The following is a 17,228-nucleotide window of genomic DNA, read 5'->3' on the forward strand; positions in this document are numbered from 1 at the left end:
CTTATGTGGGCTCTTTTTTTAATGATGATCCTGTGGGCTGTTTAATATTATTAGAAATCAGCAGCATTTAACACCTGGCGAACCAAAATGGACCATAGATTCCATCCCAGCTTTCCATGAGGAATTCAGACAGTGGGTGCTGAAGTTTTTATACAAGTTTAGCTATACAATGTGGATACAGGCCCTTCAGCTCACCGAATCCACACCGACCAACGATCACCTGTACGCTAGTTCTATGTTAGCCCAAGTTCACATCCTACACACTAGGGACAATTTACAGAAGCCAAATAACCTACAAACCTGCACGTCTTTGAAATGTGAGAGGGAACCAGAGCACCCGGAGAAAACCCACGCAGTCACAGGGAGAACGTACAAACTCCATACAGACAGCACCCATGGTCATGATCAGACCTAGTTCTCAGGTGCTATAAAGCAGCAACTTTTCACCGCAACACTCTGCTGCCCTGAAGAGGTTCAAGCTGGGAGGAAATCCTAAGGAACCTGTTCATCAAAACTCAATCATATTGTTTTTGAACCATACAGCATGACCATCATCATAAATAAACAAGTCAATTTATGAGAAACAAATGATTGCTGAGCAGTCTGATATTGTCCCCAGCAGTCCTAGAAAGTGGTAAATATTAGATTTGTTACTAGAATCAAATCCTTTCACCAAGCTTTGAGATTTTTGATAAACTCAGCATTTTTCCCATCAAAGCATCTTTGTTGTGCTAATGTTTGAACATCAAACATTTCACATATCGAGCAGTTCATGGTCTTATAGCTGGAAAACAGGATGAAGGCGGTAAAATCAAAGAGATAATTTGCATCAATTAAATAGTTTTGTTTGTACAGTAACTGTTGCATTTTACAATAGGAGGCAAATGCAATACTAGCATTTTATTTTGAGAGGACTAGAATATAAAAACAGGGATGTAATGCAGAGTCTTTATAAAGCGCTGGTGAGACCTCATTTGGTGTATTGTGAGCAGTTTCGGGCCCCATATCAGAGGAAGGATGTGCTGGTGTTGGAGAGGGCCCAGAGGAGGTTTATAAGATTGTTGCCAAGAATGATTGGGTTAACGTTAGATGTGCATTTAACTGCACTGGGCCTGTACTCACTGGAGTTTAGAAAGTTCAGGGCAGCCCACATCAAAGCTTACCGAATAGTGAAGGCCTGGATAGTGGAGAGGATTATTCCACTAGTGGGAGAGTCTAGGGCCAGAGAATAAGGAAGTACCTTCAAAAGAAGATGAGGAGGAATTTCTTTAGTCAGAGGATGGTGAATCTGTGGAATTCATTGCCACAGATGGCTGTGGAGGACGTCAATATATATTTTTAAAGCAGTGATTGACAGATTCTTGATGAGTAAAGGTGTCAGGAGTTATGGGGAGAAGGCAGAAGAATGGGGTTGGGAGGGAAAGATTGATCAGCCATGATTGAACGGTGGAGTAGACTTGATGGGCTGAATGGCTTAATTCTGCTCCTAGGGGAGCTGATTGCCCTTACAGAGTCAAAGAGTGAATAATATGTAAAGTTAATGAACAGATTGCAAGAAAACCACAGACAGGGTCGAACTTCACTGTATTATAATCTGAGAGAAGTATATGTCATGGGTTCCATTTGTGGGTCTACAGAGTGCACAGTCATTGTAGTGTGCAATTATTTGCTTTAGTTTATATCACACAATCTTTGGCAATCTCATATAATGCTGCCTGTGTTTATATTATTTTATTTGTGGTGCATGTTTGGTTTTAATAGCTCACTCACTTATTTAGGTTATGCTGCTCAAGGAAGCTTGGCTAATTTCCCCCCTCCGGGATGGGTTTAAGCTGAACTTTGGAAATAGTTTGATGAGAAAACCACCCACAACATGTTAAAAAGTACGAGGTGAATGGAAATAATTGATGGAAGCCACAAATTGCTTCAGGATGCAAGTGAGGAGAGTTCATACAGAGCAGGGCATGCTGAGAGAAAAGAGAGGAAGATGGAGTATAGGAATAAGCTTCTTACCTTTTCCCCATTACTGGACATCAATCACATCAATGTATTTTACATTATGCAGAAATTGTTAAATATAATATAAAAAATGCAAATTCCATTTTTAAATGAAATCACTTACCATAAATGGAAATTACATTAAATAGCTTTGTGTATTGCCTGTCTTGTTTCCTTAGGCAGTGCATCTCCTTTGTAGAAGGAATGCTCTGACTTTCAAAAGAGTGAGCTGCAGATGTTCTTCAGATGGAAGCTGAGGTGTTACACATCAAAAACATCTTGGTTTGTCCATGGGTGAACTGGTGCAGGTGACCACCCATCCCATGTTGGGAAGGAAGAAGTTCATACTCTGCACAAAACTGGACATCTCCACATTAATTAACATTGGAAACAGGCAGCGAGAAATTCAACCATTTAAAAAAAAAAAAAGTTAGACTGTTTGTGATCATTATTGGTCAAATGCTTTAATACCAGAGTGCTTGCTTTTGAACACTGTAATATAATGCTATGCTGAGTTTTAAAGGGCACAAAGTGCTGTAGTAACTCAACAGGCCAGGCAGCATCTCTGGAGAACATGGATGGGTGACGTTTCGGGCCGGGAACTTTCTTCATACTTCAGGTCTCAACCCAAAACGTCACCTGTTCATTTTGTTCAGAAATGCTGCCTGACCCGCTGAATTGCTCCAACACTTTGTGTCCTTTTGTGTAAACCAGCAGTTGCAATTCATTGTTTCTACTCTATGCCGAGCTTTGCTCCTTTGCCTTCCCTCCTTGCACAACCCAATCCCTAAACTACAATCTTGCTCCTGCCAACTTCATTTTGTTCCTGGTCCCTGATTCCTTGAAACTTAGTTCCTTGGATCCTACATTGGATCTGAGTTTACCGATGTTCCAATTCCTTTCAGTGGTCATTAATGGTACTAACTCTCGCATCCCATACTCTACCCTACACATTCCAATCACAAGCCACTTGCCTTATATTCCCCATATCCAATTTCGGGACCCACCTTCGCGAATGCACTCTAGGTCTTTTTTGGGATCCAGTCTTACTTGTATTAGAATGTCTTGGTTAGGATTTCAACAGTACATCAAACATTTGAGTGTCTACATCAGTGGGTATTTACTGCAACCTGGTTTATAAAAGTCCTGAGCCTCTGCAGTAGAATTCAGTCACATCCTCTGGGGAGCAGGCACCCGAGCTAACTTTCCCCCTTGCCTTGTTTCTACACACTTTGTCTCCCAAGTCTCACTTCATGTAGCTCTCCCATCTATCCTAGCCTCTAAAATACCGCGTTGCCCATGTTTCAGCAGCAGTTATCTCTTTTTTTTTTCTTTTCTCATCCTTTAACTCCCGGGGTGGTTCCAATTCATGAAGACTTAAAATTAGGAAAAACAAAGTTTCAATTGTGTAGAGAAGAGAGATGCAGCGGCTCAGTTGGGAGAGATTGTGGGATGAGAGCAAAGCGGGACAGGGAGAGGATGAGATCTGCGGATTTATAGGATGCTCACAATATAAGATGCGTGCGGCCTCTGCGGGCATGCTAACTAATTGCAATTTAATTTTAAAATTCTGCCTGCAATATGACTAATCTTGCTTTCGCCACCCTCTTTCCAAACAGAGCTGATTCCACTTGCACAAATTTAGACTTTAGACTTTACTTTAGACTTTAGAGATAGAGTGTGGAAAAAGGCCCTTTGGCCCACCAAGTCCATGCCGACCAGCAATTACCCCATACACTAGCAATCTACAGAAGCCAATTAGCCTACAAACCCATACGTCTTTGGAGTGTGGGAGGAATCTGAAGCATCCGGAGAAACCCCACGCAGTCACAGGGAGAACGTTCAAACTCCATCTACAGACAGCATCTGTAGTCGGGATCGAACCCTGGGCTCTGGCAGTGTAAGGCAGCAACACTACTGCTGTGCCATTGTGCCACCATGCCGCTTACCACTTGCCACTAGATTTGCCACTATATTTGATATAGAGCCATACTGTAGCTGTTTTAAATCTCATTGGTAGAGAAAGGCACACTTTCGTTTTTCTTTTCTGTGAGAACAAGCAGTTAAGTTTCTATAAGCTATTTCCAAAAAAACATTCTGACCCTAGACAACATCTCATTCTTTTCCTAAAAGTTGAAATTTACAAACGATGTTAAAAAGCACCGGCTTTTGTCACTTTTCGCAACTTAACTCACTTGCCTGCAACATGCTACTTTTAAAAGTTATAGGCACTTGTATCTTCGGTATTTTCCTCTTTGGTTGAGAAGACTGGGTCCTCTTCTTCACGCAGGTGTGGAGTTTGCACACCTTCCACATTTAATGTCTCGGTGAAATCTTTGGAGATACTTGTGACCAAAAGATCACCAAAAAACAAATCTCTGGGTTGGTGATCTGATCATCTGCCCAAATAATCAGTTTCAATTTCCATCATAGAGCAAAGCAGCAAGGTCAGAGGATGGAACGTTCTTTTGTTGCTTCAACTGGACAGATGCTCGATCGTGGGTGGATGATGTGTAGAAATAATCGGCTGTTCCTTTTGCTTTCTCTTGTTTTCTCTTTCTCTTGGATAATGTTGGTTAGATATGAACTTGCATTTTTACAGGCTTGGATAAACATCACATGGGGTTGAGTAGGACATCAGATCAGGACCTTTGTGGGGAGAAGGAGAGGGGGGCGTGGGGGGAAGTATGTATCTACCATAAGAGGGTCAGGTTCCTCGTACTGGGCTTGGACCTGCTCAGGGAAGTCTCATTAAATCAGTTACCAACGCTACTAAAATCTGCCCAGCAGCAAATGTATTTCAGTATTATGTGAACAAATGTTCCCATCAAGGCACAGTGAACAATATCATTAAGTGCACATCTGATATAGAAAAAAAATTATTTATGCAAGAGTGATTTCCCCAGTCAAATTTCCAAAGTGGTACAATTCAACACAGACACCATTATCACATTCCACTGCAAAGGGAAAACAATGGTTTTCATACAAATAACACTGAAAAGAAAAACAGCTGCATATATCAGATTTTCTCGGCCAGGATAGGACATCCCAAAGCATTTCAGAGCTCAAATGTATAACTGGCACGCAGAAAAATAATTGTATAATAAAGGGCGGCCTTTAAGATGGAGATATTTCAGCTGTAGTCGAGGTACATGACATGAGGGAGAATGGTGAAGAAATGCAAGACAGAGCTCCATGATGACCATAAAGTTAGTAATTAACAGCAATGAAAAAATAATCAAGCATATAACAGTTACTAAATTGCTAACTCAATTGAGAATCAGGCTGATTACAGAACCTTCAAAGGGGAAATATAATAGGAAAAAAAAGTGTGAGAAAAGACTGGCACTCAACATAGAAGAGAATCCAAAAACATTTTGTGAAAGAGATCAAAAGCGGAGCTGGGGTGATCACAGACCAAAGAGGAAACATACTCAATGAAGCGGAGAACGTGACTGAGGTACGACATGAGTACTTTACATCAGTCCTCGCTGAGGAAGACAATGTTGCTGGAGTCTCAGCAAGTCAAGTTGCAGTTGGGATTGCAAATGCATTAAAAAGTTTTAAAGTGGAGGGACTAGAAACATTTGTTGCATTAATAATGCAATTAGGGTGCTGAAGGAAGGGAAGAAATTGCCGAAGCCCAAACCATCACGTTTCCAAACATGGAGAGATTCAGCAAAGGTGCCCTCAACCAAAACAATGCAAACGTCCTAAATCAAGATATGGGGATAAAATCAGTAACAATAACCAGTCAGACTAACCTTGCTGGTGGGAAGAAATCTAAAAACCATTAGCAGAGACAAAAAAAAGTCATTTGGATCATTGTAGATTGGTTCGGGAAAAGCAGCATAGATTTGTGAAAGATAAATTGTGTCTATGGAGAGAAGGCAGGGATGGGATTCTGAGTTGGATGATCAGCCATGATCATATTGAATGGCGGTGCAGGCTCGAAAGGCCGAATGGCCTACTCCTGCACCTATTTTCTATGTTTCTATGTAACTTGATATATTCTTTATTGATAAAATTGATTGATAAAGGAAATGCAGTTGGATATGGATGTCCCAAAGCCATTGGAAGGTGCCGTGAGTATCATGATTGAAGCCCATGGAATAAAAGAGGATTTGCAGTATGGAGAGAAAATTGACTCTATAGCAGGAAACCAAGTAATAATGAAAGAATGTTAATAAGACTGCAGGAAAATGTACAGTGGAAGTTCTCAGGACTTGGTACTGGGATCATTGGTTTCATTAATAGCTATTCACAATTCAAATTTGGGTGTACTAGGCACATTTACCAAATTTGCAAATTATACGAAAATTTGAAAACATAGTAAATAATGTGATGAATAGTAATAAGCTTCATTGCTGAGAAATGCAACATTTATATTTTGTGATGGAGAACAGGAAGAGGTAATTTAAGTTAGAGGGCACAATATTAAAAGTAATAGAGCAGAGAAATCTGCGACTTCGTACACAGTTTGGTGAAAGTGCAGGGCAGTTGAGAAAATGGTTAACAGATATTGTGTGGGATCGAGAGCTTTATTAAGTTTAAGGGTAAGGAAATTATGATGGAGATTCATAAAACATTGGTTCAGCCAGTACCTTGTTTGGTTCTGGACTCTACTCTGGGAGACCGTGCAGAAAATATTTACCAAAATGATTCTGGGGACGTGGGACTCTAGTCATGTGAGTAGACTAGACAAATTAGGGATTTTCTCCTTGGTACAGAGTAACGAGGGGATCCAAAAGAGGTGTTTAAAATGTAGCTGGAAGAATAAGAAATAAACTGTTCCCACTAGCATACAGGTTGAGAATTAGAGGGCAGAAGGTGATTAATTATAGAACAAATTTAAGGCAGAATTTAGTTTTTTATTTTGTTAGTGGTCAACATCTAGAGTGCTGGCCAGGGACTAATAATCTAACATTCGAAAAGAGCTGGATAGAGAATGAAAGGAAAGAATTTTCAGAACAATGAGAAGCTGGCTGGATCACCCTTACTCAAAGCTGGTATGTACTTGATGGGCTGAATGGCCTCTACATTTGCTGTAATCACTCTGTGATCCTGAGCTGTTGTTTAAGGTGTGCCTTAATTTATTTAAGCAACCAATTTCCACAAAACAAAGTCCAGTCATACAAAACAGGTGAATAATGAGTTTAACTGTTTCGAGTTCCATTGGAAAATTGGAGATTAGGATTTCTTGATGGTTTGTTGAACTGTGACATAGGATCTTTAGCAAATAATCGAAAATAGAGCATATATTTAATATCTCATTCTGTAAATAATAAGTGACCTGTTTCATAAAATGTTCTTTATAACGATGAAAAATAAGGAAAAAGCATCTTATACATGCATGTTTATGAAAATAGTGCTACATAGTAACATGCCCACAATGTCTGTGCCAAAAATGATGGTAAATTAATCCCTTCTGCCTGCATGTAATCCATATCCCCCCAGTCCCTGCATAATCATGTGCCTGTCTAAAAGACTCTTTAATGCCATTATCGTAATTTCTTACGCTACCACACCTGGTGTCTACCACCTACCGTATTCTGTCTAAAAAAAACGTTCCCCAGATATGTCCTTTAAACTTCCCCCTCTCTGTCAAAGGTATGTCCTTTAGTCTATCTATCTATCTATATTAAAAACTCTGATCTTGTTAACTTCTGGTTTGCGCATTTGTTTCTATTTGCGCAAAAACGGTACGCGATAGCACTACGATTTTTCGGCAGCTCACTCACTGTTCTCCTGTGCTGCGAGTGCACAATGTTTCATTCAGATCGGTGGTCTATTGTATAAGTTAGCAAGGTTTAAAAATCTTTCAAAACGCATGTGTACAGATCGATCTCCTCTCCTGCCAGTCAACGCCGCGCAGATTAGTATCTTCTCCTGTCACTCTGCGGGACAGCCCGCCCCTTCCTGCACAATCGCGTCTTTACTGGAGCTGAACGAGGCTGTGGAGGTCTCCAACCAGACACAATTTCGGAGGGACCGGAAGCGGCCCAGCCCGGCCCCACCTGGCCAGTCCAGCCCAGCCCGGCGTGGAGTTAGAGATGTCGCTGATGTCGCCAAACGGAAAGCGGAGATTCTGATCCCAGCGGAGGAGAACGACCAGCGACCAGTGCCCACTGTGAGTCCCCATCGCACCACTAACTCCAGCACCATCCCCTCTGGTCTTCCTCGCTGGCTCCTACCGCCCTCTCCCGTGATACCCCCCTCTACCGTATTATTTCCAAGCTCTCTCCCCCCATCTCCCCCACACACCCCACTTCCCTCCCCCTCCTCCCCTCCTGCCCTCCCACACATGAAGAGGAGGGGAAGGGAGTGCTGGGGGATGAGGGGAAATTGGCCAAAAATTGGCTGCGCAGTTAGGGGCTATGGGTGAGTGGTGGAATATTGCGTTGGAGGAATGCGTTGAGTTGGGGGAATGGGTGAGTGGTGGAATATTGCATTGGGGAATGGGTCTCAGACTAAGTGGGACCAGTTGGATCCGAGTCATAATTCCATGTGATAATTCCACCCTGACAAAAAGATTCTAATCTTTTTTCGGGAAGTTTCTGAAGACAAAATCCAGACATCCAAAATATGCCTCTGTTTGTGGAAGGATTGCTCCCTGGATATACAAACAGCAGAATATTGAATGTTCAGCCAAACCCTCCATTGAATGACAAGGATATGCCTTTAATGATATTAGACTGGCCACATTAATGTGTTACCTGATCTCATCGTGGAGGCCAATTAATAGGCATTGAGGATATCTATTGTCCTTGTTGATACTGATCAGAATGTCCCACATCCAATGACTGGTTTAAAAAATGTACATAGTGTTGGAGTAACTCAACAGGTCAGGCAGCATCTGTGGAGGACTTGGATCGGTGACATTGTAGGATTGGAACCCTTCGTCAGATTGATTGTAGTAGGCAAGTTGGAAAAGAGGTGGGAGCTGGCATGTAATAGGTGGATACAGGTGAGAGGGGTTTGATTGCCAGATGAGTGGATAAAGGCTGGAGTGTAAAAGGAGGACAAAAAGGTGTCAGATAAACAAAGAAAAGGAGTAAAATGTGAAACCAGAGGGATATAGGGAGGTGAAAGGGGAGAGCAGGATAGTGGGAGAAATGGGTATATCGGTGTGACACAGGGATGAGAGAGATGGGGGAAAAAAGAGGAAATTGTTGTTACCTTAAATTGGACAATTCAATGTTCATACCATTGGGTTGTAGGCTACACAAATGGAATATGAGGTGCGGTTCCAGTGTGTTTGCACGTGGCCTCACACTGCTAAGGGAGGAGGTTCAGAACAGAAAAGTTGGTATGGCAATGGGAAGGAGAGTTCAAATAGTTTTCAATCAAGAGATCCAGCAGGCCCAGGCGGACCATGTACTTGTTCAGTGAAACAGTCGCCAGGTCTACACTTGATCTCGCCGATGTAAGGGAGACCACCTCGGGAGCAGCAAACACAGTAGATGAAATTAGAGGAGGTTCACGTGCTACTCTGCCTGACATGGAAGGGCTGCTAGGGTCCCTGAGTGGCTGTGAGGGAGGAGATGTAGTAACGGATGTCTCATCTCACTTGGTCACAGGGAAAAAGTACTGGGGTAAGGGGTGGTTTGGGTGGGAAGGGGAATGAAGCAGGTAATTGCAGAGGGAGTAGTGACTATGGACAATGGGAAGATATGACGTGGTAGGTTTATGTTGAAGGTGGCAGGAATGTCGGTGGATGATATGTTGGGAGTGATGGACTCTTTCCTTGCTTTATCTGGTGGGAGGGAGAAGGGATAACGTTAGCCGAACTACAGGACACAGAGGGGACATGGGTGAAGGATACAACAGGAATGGGGAAATCAAGTTTACTTGAGAAAGAGGACTTCTTGGATATGAGTGGAAAACCTCAAAGTGGGAGCTGTTGGGGCGGAGGTGGAGAAATTGAGAGTAGGGAATGGCATCTTTGCAAGTGGCAGGTTGAGAGGAGGTGTAGTCCAGATAACTGTGGGAGTCAGTGGGTTTATGGTAGATGCCAGTAGATACTCCATCCCCTGTGATGGAAGCAGAGATATCAAGAAAAAGGAGAGAAGCTGGAAGAACTCGATGGATCAGTCAGCACGTGTGGAAGGAATGGACAACCAATGTTTCCATTTGGGACACTTTTGACTGATCGAGTAAGGGGCAGAAAGCTGAAAAAGAGAGATGGGGCACAAGTCCTAGTAAGCAAATTGAACATAGAACTGTACAAAAATAGCCCTATAGCCCACAATGTCTGTGCCAAACATGATGTCAAGACCAACTCATATTTGCCTGCACATGATCCATATCCCTCCATTCCCTGCATATTGATATGCCCATCTAAAAGACTCTTAAATGCCACTATCCAATCTAATGCCACTATCATATCATAGTGATAAGTGGCTACAGGTGAGAGGGATTGATTGGCAGATGGGTAGAGTAAATGACAAAGGCTAGAGGTGAAAATGGGCCAACAAAGTGTCAGATAAGGAAAGAAGAGGAAGATTTAAATGTAAAGCCGGAGGAAGGTATACGAGTGGAAGGGGACGGGCGGGAGAGAATACAAGGGTAATGTGGGACTCGGGTTGGGAGTAAATGTTCTTTATTGATATAGAAATAAACTATTTGAACTATTTTCTTGGTAGAATTTCAGGTAGAGAAGTGCTGCCGATATTCCAATCAACATGATCAGATGTTGATGGGATTGCATAGCTAAAAATACATGTTGCAAAATCAACATTTGCTTACACCAACACCCCTGGTAAGAAGGAATGTCTATTTTCCTGTAATGTAGACCTATTGAGACAAATGTAAAACTTTGCAAATTCCAGTCAAATCAGGAAACCAGGCACTGACTTGAAGAACTGGTTAGGTAGACAAAATGCTGGAGAAACTCAGTCGGGTGAGGCAGCATCCATGGAGACATACCGGTTAAACTAGTTGAACAGTGAGAGTGCCTCGCTGTAGTTCAACTGTAAAGGTTAAAACCACTCATCTATATCCAAGCGAAATTGTTGCAGAATGTAGAAACAAGGAACTGCAGAAACTGGTTTACAAAAGAAGACACAAACTCCTGGAATAACTCAGCGGGTCGGACAGCATCTCTAGAGAACATGGATAGGCAATGTTTTGGGTCAGGACCGTGAATCAGACTGATTGTAATGGATGGCGAGGGGTGGGGTAGGAAGAAAGCTAAAAGAGAATAGGAGCAGGGCAAAGCCTAGAAAATGATTGGTATATACAAGTGAGCAGGGTTTTTGATAGGTGCATTTGCTTATACACATCATTTGCCAGGCTTTGTCCTGCCCCTCCTCACTTCCAGCTTTATTCCTACCCCATTCCACCCGCACTACCAAACACAATGACTCTTGACTCTAAACATCACCTTTCCATGTTCTCCTGAGATGCTGCCTAACACTCTGAGTTAAATTTTTGCCGACATTGTCTCATTTGTGATGTTTTGTAGAGCACATCTAGTCTGGTGCAAGTTTAGAAGTGCTGACTGACTCGTGTGCTTTGTGTAATCCAAGACATCTGAACTCATGGAAGGTCGCTGAATGAGGAAACCGAGTCTAAAGCATCTGTTCTAATCTTTCCCAGGTCATGGAGGCAGGTCCAGAGCCATCATTTTCCATGTTCCCACTTCTGGTTCTCTCCCCTCCCCTTCAGTCTGTCTAATTTTAATTCTTTTTTCTTGTTCAGTTGTCCGCATATCAGAATGAGCGAAGGCTGTTAAAATATTTGTGAGAAATTGGGAGCAAGCCACGGACACTGAACACCCCAGAGTTAACAGTGTTCAAGTTTATAGATACAGTTTAGAGAAACAGCGAGGAAACAGGCCCATCGACCCATCGAGTCCACGCCGACCAGCGATCCCCGCAGATTAACATTGTCCTCCACGCACTAGGAACAATTTACAATTATACCATGCTAATTAACCTACAAACATGTACGTCATTGGAGTGTGAGAGGAAACTGGCGAAAACCCACGCGGGTCAGGGGGAGAACGTACAAACTCCGTACAGACAGCACTCATAGACAGGATCGAACCCAGGTCTTGAGCACTGTAAGGCAGCAACTCTACTGCTGGGCCACCGTGCCACTCAAGTTCAAATTCAAATTACTTATTTTTATTGCACTGTCACAATGAAATGCTGAGACAAAATCATCTCGTCATTCAGACATGTAAAAGTTTCAACCTTTTCTTCAAACAAATTGCTTAATCTTTGAAATTGTTCAACTTGCATGTGGTTTCCATGATTCCAGGTTACACCCCTGCTATGGAAGATCAGTCATGGTAATCAAATTAACCAATGAAAAGGTACTGGCAGAGAAAAGGGTTCAGAAAGATGGTTACTTCAGAAGTTGTACCCTGTAAGGTGTTAAATCTTCAATTTCACAGGCTAGAGCACACATTGTATCCAGAGCACATTAAAAATCATGATTAATGGAGGTGTTACACTTATGCACAGAGAGCATCTGTTGAAAATGGGATTAGAAAGCGGGGAAATAGTGAATTAAAATAAATAGCAACGTTGTTATATTGAATGTAGAGATAATTAGATTTGTTAGACTTTGGATAGATGCAGATATGTGGGGCACTCTGCAGTTGGCCAGGGTTCCATTCAGACCCGCAGGCTACCCTTATAACAACTTAACGTTAGAGCCAGCGTACAACATGAATCAGCTGGCACAATTGTTGTTTCTGCCCATGAACTGCACAGATTTTACTGGAGGGTTGAAATATTTCTCAGCATTAGTTTGCAGAGGTGCTAACATGCAAGCAAGATTCTGAGCTGCGATTATCTTCATCACTGGTTCTTCTTTAAGTGGTTTTCTAAAATATTTGCTTCCGTTATTATCCAACCCGTCCGCCTACACACTCACTTCACTGCAGATGGTTAGTTTTAGTTTAGAAATACCGCATAGAAACCCTTTGGGCCACCGCGCCTGCGCCAACGAGCGATCCCCGCACATTAGTTTACACCCCAGCGGTATGAACATTGTCTTCTCCAATTTCAGGTAGTCCTTGCTTTCTCCCTCCTTCCCCTCCCCTTCCCAGCTCTCCCATAGCCCACTGTCTCCGCCTCTTCCTTTCTTCTTCCCGTCCCCCCCTCCCCTCCCCCCCCACCCCCACATCAGTCTGAAGAAGGATCTCGACCCGAAATGTCACCTATTCCTTCGCTCCATAGATTCTGCCTCACCCGCTGAGTTTCTCCAGCGTTTTTGTCTACACGCACACTAACACTATCCTACGCACACTAGGGACAATTTAGAATTTTACCAAGCCAATTAACCTACAAACCTGTATGTCTTTGGAGTGTGGGAAGAAACCGGAGCGCCTGGAGAAAACCCACGCAGGTCACGGGGAGAACGTACAAACTCCATACCAACAGTACCCATAGTCAGGATCCAACCCGAGATTCTGGCGCTGTAAGGCAGTAACTCTACCACAGCAGCACTAAGTCTTCAAGGTCCTTTGATTACCTACTCTTCTGAAGCAGACCCTGGTTCAAAAAGTTCATTTGAGATAATTGTCATATGTACCGTTGCGTGCTGGATACCTCTCCACCTGCCTGTCCCTGCCACATCTCCTATCACATATCATTTTCCCGAGAAACTCCACCAATGTCTTGTCCGAGCAACAGCCTCCCAAACAGGCCCATAATCTTACTTGTCTCCCCATCTGTCTTTACTTTCCATTCCCCGTGAATTCTATACTTCCCTAATCTCCTTAATGCACCATCTACATCGGCCTCCACCCATCCCTTCAACACCTCCATAGTGACCTGCAGCTCAACAGGTTTCTGTTCTGGGCACCAAATAAGCAAGAAACAAACAGTAACGAGGAACTGCAGATGCTGGTTTACAAAAAAAAGACACAACGTGCTGGAGTAATTCAGCAGGTCAGGCAGCAAGTCAGGAGATCATGGATAGATGGTGTTTTGGGTCGGGGCCCTACTTCAGATCTTTTTGGGCAACAAGCACGAGTATTGTGCTGCTTGTGGCCTTGCTGCTTGTGTGCAACTCCTGCAGAGCTACCCTTTCCACCTCATCGTTTGAAGCACCATACCTTGGATGTAATGTTGAGGCTCTGTAAGGCGCTGGTAAGGCTGCATTTGGAATATTGTGAGCAATTTTGGACACCATATCTGAGGAAAGATGTGCTGGCTCTGGAGAGGGTCCAGAGGAGGTTTACATGAATGACTCCAGGAATGAGTAAGTTAACCTATGATGAGCATTTGTTGGCACTGGGCCTGTACTCGCTAGAGTTTAGAAGAATGAGGGGGGACCTCATTGAAATGTACAGAATAGTGAAAGGTTTGGATAGAGTGGATGTGGAGAGGATGTTTCCACTAGTGGGAGGGTCTAGGACAAGAGGTCATAGCTTCAGAATTAAAGGACGTTCTTTTTGGGAGATGAGGAGAAATGTCTTTAGTCAGAAGGTGGTGAATCTGATGAAATTCTTTGCCACAGAAGGCTGTAGAGGCCAAGTCAGTGGATATTTTTAAGGCAGAGATAGATGCATTTTTGATTAGTGCAGGTGTCAGAGGTTATGGGGAAGAGGCAGGAGAATGGGGTTAGGAAGGAGAGATAGATCAGCCATGATTGAATGGCGGAGTAGACTTGATGGGCCGAATGGCCTAATTCTACACATCACTTCTGCCTTATGACCTTTTGTAGTCTGTGTACCCTGCATTAATCTATTCAATGATAGGATGGTTTCACTTCAAGTCTAGTTTATTGTCATATGCACATCTAAGTCAAAGTCAAAGTCAAATGTATTTGTAACGGTGAGGTACAGATACAATGACAATTTTGCTTTCAGCAGCATCACAGGCACATAGATTCACAAAACAACAATAGCAATAATTATACGTAAACCTATGTTTATACTGTATAATGCATGAATGGACTGAACACTGCGTGGATTCGCCCTCTTGAAGGATGCTCTGGCATGGCCTCCGAATGCAGAGACTTCAGGGGCTGTGGAAGCTCATTTAAGGGCCTGTCCCACTTTCACGACCTAATTCACGACCTTTTTTACTCGTGGACATTTATCATCATGCTAGAAAAACGCCCTGACCTACTTGATACCACGAGTACCTATAACTGCTAGGACCTACCTATGACCTCCTACGACCTCGTGATGACCATGCTGTGAGTATGAGTCAAGGGCAAACTCAGCAGAGGTTGTGATTTAGGTCGTGAAAGTGGAACAGGCCCTATAGGTGTGAAATTGTTCTGCATAAAGCCTGCATAAAAGGCATTGAACAATGCTTTCTGGAGATTCACTTCCAAGATTTGTAATATTGAATGAGATGATAGGTCAACTATATTATAATTCTCATTAATAAACCTGGACCATGGAAGGCAAAAGCTGTATCCTTATGCCCCTGTCCCACTTTGTGCCCCACCCAAGGTTTCCGTGCGGTTCCCGGAGATTTTGTTTTTGTTTTTGTTTTTTTTGTTTGTGTTTTTTTTTGTCAGTCTCCCTACCTGCTTCCACTACCTGCAACCTCCGGCAACCACCTGCAACCTCCGGGAACCGCACGGAAACCTTGGGTGGGGCGCAAAGTCTCCAGAGGTTTCCTAAGTGGGACAGGGGCATTAGTTAAACCTGCAGGTTTTTAGTCTGATCATCTCAGAGTTCTTTGGGTACAGATTTAGAAAAATTGGTGAAAAGATAATAGCCACTAATGATGGTGACATTCACACCTGAGAAGAGAGCAGAATCAATGATAAAGATTGCGGAAAAGCATTTTATTAAGGGGGTTATTGACAGTAACAATTTTCTTTTAATGTGCTCGTAAATTATAGATTTTTCACAAAATGGCAAGCAATTCTGGGTTTTTAGGCATTTCAAAATGATGAATATTATCCATGCTGTGTATTTATGGAGCTGGGTAGCACTATTATTCTTTATTCACTTTGGAATGTCTACAGTTTATATTTAATTTTCCTGCAGAATTTGTACAAACAAGTTATACGATTAGATCTAATGGACAAGTATTTGCCTGCAGCTTCGTCAATCAAATGTTATCATCTGTTCCATATAATTCTTGAGGCAATATACTCCATTGAGCCTTGTAATATTATTATTTTTATGTAATATATATTGTTCTGAAACAGCAGACATACAAATGGCCCTGAAAGGATAAATAAATACTTGTCATGTTGCAAACTCAAAGGGAGAGTTATATTTCCGCTAAAGGTCAACACTTTTTGCCTCCTGACAGGACAAAGGCCATACAGATCTGTCAACAAAAGTCATCAGATAAGCAAATACAATTTGAAAAGCAATAATAAACAACCAACCTATTCCCTATCTTTTTTGTTTGGCCTTCAGGCTCAAAATTGTTTAGCCCAATTTATTTTTATAATAAATCTTTAATAGGAAATTATACCCCAGGACAGAAAGAACAAACACGTATTTACTGAGTTCCTTTTCACGGTCATAGGATGATAGAAACATAGACAATAGGTGCAGGAGCAGGCCATTCGGCCCTTCGAGCCTGCACTGCCATTCAATATGATCATGGCTGATCATCCAACTTTGATCTCAAAGTGTTTCATGATCAGAGATTCACAGTCAGAGAGTTGTGAATCTGTGGAATTCTCTGCCAGAAGGCATTGGGGGCCAATTCACTGGATATATTTATTTGGGCATTCTCTTATGGAATCATTGTATATGAGAGAAAGCATGAACAGGGTACTGATTTTGGATGATCAGCCATGATCATATTGAATGGCGGTACTGGCTCAATGGGCCAAATGGCCTTCTCCTGCACCTATTCTCTTTGTTTCCATGTTTCTATGTTTCTACAGCACAGAAATGGCCCCTTCAGTCCACCACAACCATTCTGTTGTGCTGAAGCAAAGCAAGAATTTCATTGTCCTATCAGGGACACATGACAATAAACTCCCTTGTCTTGACTCTTGGGACTGTATCCTTCTATGCCTTGTCTATTTAAGTGTCTGTCTAATATGTCATAAACATAGTAATTGTATCCCATTCCACCCACTCCTCTGGCAATGTGTGTTCAGACTTTTTAAAACATAATCCATGCTCCATGCATCAAGGCTTAGGAAGTTCAGCATGTCCTCAACAACTCTCACTGGCTTCCACAGATGCACGGTAGGAATAATTTTTATCGGGATGCATCACAGCATGGTTTGGGAACATCTCCATCTAAGACCACAGGAAATTGCAGAGAAATGTGACCACA

The 17,228-nt window shown here is 42.5% G+C and overlaps 1 long non-coding RNA gene across 1 annotated transcript; it reads right to left on the reverse strand.

The window, feature by feature from the left end:
- Positions 1–1,094: 1,094 nt before the first annotated feature.
- Positions 1,095–16,992, reverse strand: LOC116970650. The gene is made up of 3 exons (XR_004411232.1): positions 16,946–16,992; positions 7,222–7,228; positions 1,095–1,106 (listed from the first exon to the last, which is right to left on the reverse strand). It is a non-coding gene; the product is annotated as an uncharacterized LOC116970650 (long non-coding RNA).
- Positions 16,993–17,228: the final 236 nt, after the last annotated feature.

The sequence above is a fragment of the Amblyraja radiata genome, chromosome 3 (genome assembly GCF_010909765.2).
Source record: "Amblyraja radiata isolate CabotCenter1 chromosome 3, sAmbRad1.1.pri, whole genome shotgun sequence".
Classification (NCBI taxonomy): Eukaryota; Metazoa; Chordata; class Chondrichthyes; order Rajiformes; family Rajidae; genus Amblyraja; species Amblyraja radiata.